Source organism: Lepus europaeus, chromosome 4, assembly GCF_033115175.1.
Source record: "Lepus europaeus isolate LE1 chromosome 4, mLepTim1.pri, whole genome shotgun sequence".
In the NCBI taxonomy this organism is placed as follows: domain Eukaryota; kingdom Metazoa; phylum Chordata; class Mammalia; order Lagomorpha; family Leporidae; genus Lepus; species Lepus europaeus.
Genome location: NC_084830.1, coordinates 18,347,174 through 18,356,766, shown reverse-complemented (window position 1 = coordinate 18,356,766; position 9,593 = coordinate 18,347,174). Strand labels below are relative to the sequence as shown.

The window sequence follows — 9,593 nt, the reverse complement described above, 5'->3', positions numbered from 1 at the left end:
ATAGACTACAATGCAGAATTTTCTTTTTTTTTTTTTTTTTTTTTTTGACAGGCAGAGTGGACAGAGAGAAAGGCAGAGAGAAAGGTCTTCCTTTTTGCCGTTGGTTCACCCTCCAATGGCCGCTGCAGCCGGCGCACCGCGCTGATCCGAAGCCAGGAGCCAGGCGCTTCTCCTGGTCTCCCATGGGGTGCAGGACCCAAGCACTTGGGCCATCCTCCACTGCACTCCCGGGCCATAGCAGAGAGCTGGCCTGGAAGAGGGGCAACCGGGATAGAATCCGGCGCCCCAACCAGGACTAGAACCCTGTGTGCCGGCGCCGCTAGGCGGAGGATTAGCCTGTTGAGCCACGGCGCAGGCCCAGAATTTTCTTTTTCTGAAACTTTACTTGTATAAGCTGTATTAAGGAAACTATCGAAAGTATAGAAAACATTTCCAGCTGCTTGAGTCATATTCTCTTTCTTTTGTGATTACTGGTGCTTGTGTAGTCACATCTAGAACTGCTATTCATTCTAACTAATTAGTAGAATTATATTAATGCCAAATATTTGAGTATTAAGTTATATTATATCTGGACTTCTGTTGCTCCCATTTTTACACCAGAAATCTAAAAATATTTGAACATGCACATACCTATCATTCATATCAACAAGATCTCTAATCTATGTAGTCACTTATTTTTAAGCTGAATGAGTATATACATAAATTGTATTACTATCTCATGCTTATTATAAGCATACATGAAAATAGAACTTCAAAAATATCTTTGAATATTTGCTAAAGGCCTGTATTATTTTCCTATCACTGCATTAATAAATTCCCACAAACAGGAGCTTAAAGCTACACGAATGTGTTCTCTTGCCATTCTGGAGATGAGAAGCCTGAAATCGAGATGATTCTGAGGTGAGGCTGGGTTCCTTCTGCAGCCTTCAGAGGTTCACGCATTCCCTGCCCTTTGCAGATCCACCTGCACTCCTTGGCTGGTGGCCCATTCCTTAAGCCATGCCAATCTCTTGCTACTCACTTTGACCCTCCTGCTGCCTTCGTATAAGAACCCTGTGATTACACTGGGCCTACAGAAATAATCCAGGATCATCTCCCCACCTCGAAATCCTTAATCACTTCTGTGAAGTCCCTGTTCTGTCCAAGGCAATCTATTTGCAGGTTCCAGAAATGGACATCCTTGGGCAGCGTTATTCACCCTGCCACAAGACTAATGTCCCTGGCAACTCATCTGGACTCCTCCGAGAGGTCAAGCCCAGAAAAGTTCAGCACAGAGGCCATTTGGACCATCCTGTTCCAGGCTAGCAAATCTTGACACATGCCAAGTGTATTTTTATTTGTACAATTTATTGGTACTTAAAGAGGTGGACACTGGAAAGGCAAATCGATTCATCCTGTTCCCTCGGAATCCTTTCCTGATAGGCAGGTCTGTGTGGCCTGGGTCTCTGAACTGAACGACTCTGCTGCAATCCTCAAGGAATGGAGTTGGGAGATCTGATCTCATCTCCTGCGGGGCAGTATCTTCCCTCACGTCCAGCGCTGCCCCCAGCCTCTCCCAGGATCTGACCCACACGCACGCGTCAACTCTCCCTGGGCGCCCCCTAGTGGTACGGTGGGTCCCAGTAGTACCAAAGTCCACTCTGTAGCCCCATCTTGCAGGCTCCCTGACCCCCGTGCTTAGGCACACCTGGTTCCCTCTGCCTACATCACTGTCCTGGAGATGGATCTGGTCATTAAACAACCTCCTCCCTGCCGGAATCCATCCTAACTCACTGTCCAGGTGCAGCATGCCCTCAGATTGTGGGTTCCCTGAATAACGGGTTCTCTTCTTTAACATCAGTGATTCTGTAATTATCCTAGTGAGGATCAGCTACATATTTATGGGACCTAGTGTGAAATACAAACAAGGGGTCCCTTGCTTATGAGTTAGTAAGAGGCTACCGTAGGCAGAGTGCTGTGGCTGTGTGTGGCTGTGAGGTTTGGCCACAAAGGGTTTGCTGAACGCCTTAGTGCCCCTGGCCGACACTCTCGCCTCTGTCCGGTCCTGCTGCCTGAGCTCTCTCACCCACACCCCTACCCCGAGCCCCCCACCCAGCCACTCGTGGTCAGGAATGTGGCAGGCAACACCACCTCTGAAGATGCATGGCTCGAGTTTGGTCTCTATGGTTAGAGTTGATGTGTGTGTTCCACTTGATGTCTACACTCACCATCCAGGAGGATTTGCTTGTGCTGTTAAAGGATGCTCGTGATGCCGGCACAGCCCTATATAATGACAGAAGAATGGATTTGAGCACGTCAGATTGAAGTACAGTTTACACAGCAGAGGACTGGAAGTCACCAAATCAGATGAAAGCCAAGGGAGTGGGGAACATGTGCAGTTCTTCACGTTAACTGATGATCGTGACAGATACAGACATTCTAGAGGCCGGGGTTATGAAAGAAGGTGACCAAGAAGCCGGTCTTTTAATTACAACTACAGATCTTGGCCAGCGCCGCAGCTCACTTGGCTAATCCTCCGCCTGCGGTGCCGGCACCCCAGGTTCTAGTCCCGGTCGGGGTGCCAGGTACTAGTCCCAGTTGCTCCTCTTCCAGTCCAGCTCTCTGCTATGGCCCGGGAAGGCAGTGGAGGATGGCCCAAGTGCTTGGGTCCCTGCACCCTCATGGGAGACCAGGAAGAAGCACCTGGCTCCTGGCTTTGGATCGGCGCAGTGCCGGCTGTAGCGGCCACTTGGGGGGTGAACCAATGGAGAAAGGAAGACCTTTCTCTCTGTCTCTCTCTAACTCTGCCTGTCAAAACAACAACAACAACAACAAAAAAAAAAAACCTACAGATCTTAAAGTCCTAGAAACAGTAGCCCAACTAGAAGACCTCGCCGGGGCAGAAGCAATTCCAACGACAGGCCAAACTGCAGCTGGAATCCCCGGTACAGCCATGCCTTACTACAGCTCCAGAAAGATCTGAAAGTGGAAAAAGAATCCAAGAAGGGCAGTTGGAACAACCAAAGGGTGGGTGGAAGGTGCTGCTTTCTGGATACTGTACAACTGTCTTGACTCTGGTCTGAAAAGATAAAAGAATTACCAAGAGCACATGGAATAACTGAGGGCCCTTCAAGTCTGATGAAGTACCCATTTTAAGACAAAGAGGAGGAAGTTCAACTTTGTACTTGTGGAAACTAATCCTCAAATATGAACAGGTTTATACTGATTCATGGCTACAGGTCCATAATAAATGATTGGTAACTGGATGTCTGAATGTCAAGGAAGATAGGCACAGTCTCCCAGAGTGCCTCTTGGTCTCTCAAACTGAATTAGGTGGTAAAAGATATGGCCCAACATAAATTTCTTCTGGATTCTCCTTAAAATTCCATTTTTGCCATTATTGGCAAACCTTTTCTTTGTTTACTCTGTGCCAGTGTTTTCTGCTTAATCATTTGCTTTGGTGAGATCTGAGTATATTTGCCTAAATGCCACATACAGTTATCTCCTTTAACCACTTTTTCCCACATAGATTCCAATCATACTTAACATCCAGCTGACAGAGCCCATCTCTTCTCACCTCTTTCCTAGTCAGTATGTTCAGTGACTAATTTATTGTACCTTGGAAGAGTGGGCAAAACATTGAACGAGATAATTGGATAGAAAAAGAGATAATTCCTATATTCAATAAAGGTCTACTGATTACAACCTAGTGAGTCATGATGTTTGGCCTCATTGTTTTATCTGAGGTGTACTGTTTGTGACTTTTACACCATTCACAGCCTCATGTAATTATAAAACCTAATATACTATAAAGGATAAGTAATTTTGAGGCTATTTGACCTTTAAAAAAGGATCCAGTATTTGTATCCCATTAATATAAATAATGAAGAAATTTTTTATTCAATCTGTAATAAACTGATTTATTGTGCCATTACTGTATACTAGTCATATTAAATTGTTAACTCTGCCTCATCAAATACATATTAGGAAATAATCCCACAAATAAGTGTTTAACTTTGCATCAGATATAAAGGAGCCTTTGGGTGCTACAATTAGCTTATTTTGAGGCAGAGAGAGAGCTGTTATCCCAGCTGATTTAGTATGTTCTATAATGAGAAAATGTTCACCAAATTATATTTTTAATGATTTGCATGCACATTTTATGGGGGATATGTTCTTTGAATAGTGAATAAATAACTTTAATAGGATCAAAAAAGTTATTAAGACTTTCAAGACAGCAACAGCAGAGTTCTAAACCAAGCACAGGGCCCTTACAAGTCCCAAGAGCTGCAACCACAGAAGTCACGTGCCCATCTGTGTCTGCTCCACATAGGACAGAAACTGCACCTGTAACCCATGTGCTACCCAGGTCTAGGTCACTGCCCACACACATAGGCACACAAAAATGACAGCTGGATGGATACACAAACAAATGAATGAGCAATGTTGAAGACAGTTCTTATTCTGCAGGATTTTATGTATTTCTAAGGCTGGCACAGCAAATTGTCACAGACTGGGGGGCTCTAAACAACAGAAAATTGTTTCCTTGAGGCCTGTAAATTAGAAGTTCAAAATCAAGGCATTAGCAAGGCCATGCTCCACCTAAAGGCTCCAGGGAAGAATACTTCCTTGGCTCTTCCCAGCTTCTGGTGGTTCTGGTCATTCTGGAGTTTCCTTGGCTGTGGATGCAATACCAACCTCTGACATCATTGCCACATGTACTTCTCTCTTGTGTATCTTTGTGTCTCCCCTTTTCTTCTTGTGAGAACACCAGTCATCAGACTCAGTGCCCACCCTAATCCAGCATGACCTCATCTTAACTAATTACACTGCAAAGACCTTATTTCCAAACAGGGTTGCATGCTGGGATTCCAGCACTATTCAACTCACTGTGTCTGTTTTCACAGATACACAAAACTCTCAAGAGTATTTTTTTATTTATACATATTATACAATTAATATAAATTAAAATAATTTTATTTGCCAAGGGAACCTCAAAGGATAAAACTACACAAGTTGTAGCAAGGCATGTATAATAAATAAAATGTAACCTAGGAAGTAAACATTTTGGATGTGGTCATGAAACCAACATCAATTATAGCTGAAGCATCCTGTAAATGTACAGAGCAACAACAAAGTAGGACTGGGAAAATGCTCAACATTCCAGCAGGAAAATAAGGTGGGATCCAGGGACTGCTAAGTTTTCTACCTTCCTAGGGCATGAGCCCAGCACCAAAGGTTCGCCTCCTCTGAGGGAGAGAGGAGAAAGTTTAGGTAGTTAGCATGCCCTTGAGGCTCAGTAGTTTGCATAAATTGTCTATTAATGGTTAGGAACAAAGTGTCTCTTTGCACATGTTAAGTAGATAAAAATCTGCCAAAGGCTCCTATGGGGGGGGGTTAATAAAAATAAACTGTATTTAGATGTTGGTTGCTATGTTCCCATTGGTTAAACGATTGTTTAAGCCATCACAGAAGCATGGAGAGTTTAAGGTTTGTGTATTCCCGTTATTAAAAAGAAACTATATGATCATTAAGTATGCTGGAAACAAATCATGGTAAAGGTTGAGTGTGACTCTGAGAGGGAGGGTGAGGAGGGGTTGGTGGGGGAGGGGGGGGAGGAGGGAGAAATCCCACTACATTCCTAAATCTCCTTAGATGAAATATGTGAAACTTGTATAACTTAAATAAAATTTTAAAAAAGAAAAGATGGAGGGAGGAAGAGAGGAAGGAAAGGAAGGAAGGTAAAGAAGGAAGGAGGGAGGGAGGGGGAGAGGAAGAGCCAGCATTGTGGCTCAGTGCTTAAGATGCTGCTGGCAACACTGATACCCCATATTGGAGTGCTGGTCCAAGTCCTGGCTGCTCTGCTTCCAATCTCTCTCCCTGCTAGTGCACCTGGGAAAGCAGCAGATGATGGTGCAAGCACTTATGCCTCTGTCACCTAGGTGGGAGACTTGGAGGGAGTTCCAAACTCCTGGCTTCTGCCTGGCCCAACCAAATGTGGCCATTTGGGAAGTGAACTAGTGGATGGAGGATCTCTCTTTCTGTGTCTCTCCATGCTTCATATACAGTATCCTCTTTAACTCTGCTATGGTAGGTGCAATTTTTATCAGAAGATAAAACTGAACACAGAGACTTGTTCCGGCTAATACAACAGGAAGTAATGAAGAAGACATGGAACCCATGTCCATGACTGCCTTGCACTTCTCTGCATCACCACTGCCTGACACAAAGCTTGGTGTTCAGTAGGCGCTCAATCAATATTGCAGGTCTGAACTCACTCAGGTGTGTCTGGTGCCAAGACCATGCACCATGATGCCTGTTCACCCAACTCACTCGGGGAGTCATGGCTGTTTGCCTCACCTTTTTCTCCTCAGTTTCCCTTCCCCCGACAGCTCATGTTCAGCTTGGCATCTTTCATATTTCAGAGGAGAAGGAGAGGGAAAGCTGCAGGCCCCTCTATGAAAGAGGATCCACTGTGCAGGAGAAACATGATTAAGGCAAAATTCAAGGGGGGCTATTTCTGGAGATAGAGCTATATATAAGCCAGGCTTCTCCATGAGGAAATGATAGCAGAAAATAGCATCTACTAAAAGCCATGCTCAAACCTTTATTTAAGGCTCACAGCAACCTTCTGTGTTTAGGGCTTGTGATAGAACCTTCACTGTACAGGTGCGGAAATAGTGAGAAGGAGAGGCTGAGTGACCTCCCCAAGGTTGATGTGACACAGGTGCCACCACAGGATAGCTGGCACAGATGGGGTTCAGACCCAGGAAGTCCCTCCACTTTTGGCCATTATACTAGAATCTGGAAGGGACAAACTGTGATGCTTAATTAATCTGGTCTTTCGTGGTGGGCATTTGGCACAGAGGATGACACTGCTTGGGGCACCTGCACCCCACATCAGAGTGCCTGGGTTGGAGTCTCAGCTCTGCTCCTGATTTCAGCTTCCTGCTAATGAGCACCCTGGGAGGGGGCAGCTGAGGGAACAAGTGGTTGGGTCCCTGCCACCCATGTGGGAGATTCAGATTGAGTTCTTGGTTCCTGGTTTCAGCCTGGCCCAGTGCTGGCTGTTACTGGCATTTGGGGAGTGAACCCAATAGGTGGGAAATCAATCTTTTCTCTAAATAAATAAATAAATAAATAGAATTTTTAAAAAGTCTAGCCTTGTGGAACAGCCATACTAAAATATACTCAGTGAAAATTCAATTGCAAAAGAGAAAGGTTTCTGCTTACTGTTTTCCTAAATGGCTGGATAAAATATGTTCATATTACTGCCAAGAAAAAACCTTAGAGTCTAGAGATTTGCTTAGAATGCACTGCTGTTTCTTTGTCATTGCCAGGATAAGTGCGTTTTAATCTAATGGACATGAACATTCCCATCACTGAAAAGTATGTGCTCTCTCAGGGTTTGGCCCATCTGTTTTCCAAAATTCATCTTCCGTGTCTGTCCACTGAGGTTTTTCTCTCTGTGAGACCAGTCTGTGCACACCTCCACAACGGCAGCCTCTGGGCCTTCTTGCATACCAGTTACCTTCTTAGAATACTCTCATTTGTTTCTCTTTATCTTCCCTAGAGCCTTCAATAGCATAAGGTAAATTTTAAGTTGCCTAAGAAGGAGTTAGTTAAACAGAGATCATTGGGTCCTACCCCCAGCTAGTTAGATAAAATTTGCCTAATCTTGAGTGATTCTAGGGACTTACCTTTCAAGCCTGCTCCCCTAGATCATTCTGATGCTAAGATTAAGTGTGTGTGTGTGTGTGTGTGTGTGACTGAAGGAAACTGCTTTGGTGACTGCAATTTAGAAGATGGTTGGAAACCACAGAACCTCCAGAGCAGAAAGGGCATTTGAAGCCATCCAGCTCTACATTATTAATTCTCTCCTAAGGAGACTGGGGCCCAGAGAATCCAGCTCCTCACTGTTTACTCATCTAGAAATTGAAGCCCCGACTATTTAAGTGATGTGCCCAGAGTCACACGGTATTCACTGGAAGAGCTGGTATGTCCACAATCGAGCTGTCTTTCCCCGACACCAGATTTGCCCTAGATCCCACCTCCCTAAGTCCTGAAACCTGTTCTCACAATACAGATCCTCAGCCTTGGGCATGTGAGGATGCCCATGGGGCCGGGACAGACCCACACAAGAGCTATGTGATCTTGCATGAGCTATAGGGTCTCTTTAGGCCTTAGTGCCATTGTCAATGGGGCAATCCACAAGGCTGCCATGCAAATTAAGTGGAGCTTGTAAAGTTTTCATAGGACAGGGCCTGAGAAACATATTTTGAAATATGGATACACGTGGTATGTTCTCCCAGTTTTTCCTTTATTCCCCAATTCATGTTTCTGGTTTGCCTACCACTCATCACCCCAAGAGGGAAGTAACAGGAAAGAGCATAAATTGTCTCCCCATCTTCCTGAAAGCCTCTACCCCCCAAAAAAGAAACCTGCCCTTCAAGGTCAAGGAGGAATCCCAGGCACAACTTAAAAACTTGGCAAGAAGCCTGGGACAAAAGCAAGAGAGATGCATTCTGCTTGGATGGAGATTTGAGATAGGAGAAAGGAGACAGGAGGGAGGTGGGTCATTCTGGAGCGAAGAACGAAGCAGATCTGACATCTCAGAATAGCCCTGGGCTTGGCAAGATGGGAAATCAGGGCGACTCCTCAAAAGGTCCCTGACCCATGTGTGGTAGGGAAGCCCAAGAAGCTCCAGATACAGACAATGGGATTCACAGCTGGAAAGGACCCTCATCCCTCCACTTTGTCATCATCACAATCTTCATATCATGGCAGAATCCCAGGTATCAGGAGGGTCTCAAATCATGGTCCAGTGCTGGCATTGGGGGTGTAGTGGTGAGGGGAGCTGCCTTCGATCCAAGGCCCAACCCTCAGTGGGAGAAAGCCAGGAAGGAGGTCACTTTTATATCAGCTTGGAGGAAGGATGTGCTGAGGTGAAATATTAAGTTCAATCACAGAAAATAAAGCAATTACTACTTTATTATTTATTATCTCTATCCAAATGGAGTGGGTAAGTATCCACGGGCAAACTCTACCTGTGGCCTGTACCTGATAGTGCATTGCAGTGGGGGCCTGGAGCTGAAGGAGGAGAGAAATCAGGTAAATAAGACCCCCCAGGGAATTCTCTGAACAGCCAGGTTCTGTGGGATTTGGGGCTTAAAATCTGTGGCCCCCTTTAAGAAAAGAATGAAAAGTTAAAAATGCAAAATTAGAACCAAAATGAATGTTTATTTAAGCATAAGAAAATAAGGGCTGCCACTGTGGCTTGGTGGGTAAAGCCGATGCTGGCATGCCATATGGGAGCTGGGTCGAGTCCCAGCTGCTCTACTTCCAATCCAGCTCCTTACTAATGTGTCTGGGAAAGCAGCAGAAAATTGTCCAAGTACCTGGGTCCCTGCACCCATGTGGGTGACCTGGAAGAAGCTTGGGCTCCAAGTTCAGCCTGGCCCAGCCTTGGCTAATGCGGCCATTTGGAGAGTGAACCAGAGGATGGAAGATCTTTCTCTATCTCTGTCTCTTTCTGTCTCTGTCTCTGTCTTCGTCTCTCCCCCTCTCTGTAACTCTTTCAAAATAAATAAAAAATAAAACTAAAAAAAAGAATG

At 45.1% G+C, this 9,593-nt stretch overlaps 1 pseudogene; it reads left to right on the top strand.

The window, feature by feature from the left end:
* Positions 1 to 889: 889 nt before the first annotated feature.
* On the top strand, positions 890 to 2,962 carry LOC133758654 (serine/arginine-rich splicing factor 10-like; annotated as a pseudogene).
* The last annotated feature ends 6,631 nt before the right edge of the window (positions 2,963 to 9,593 follow it).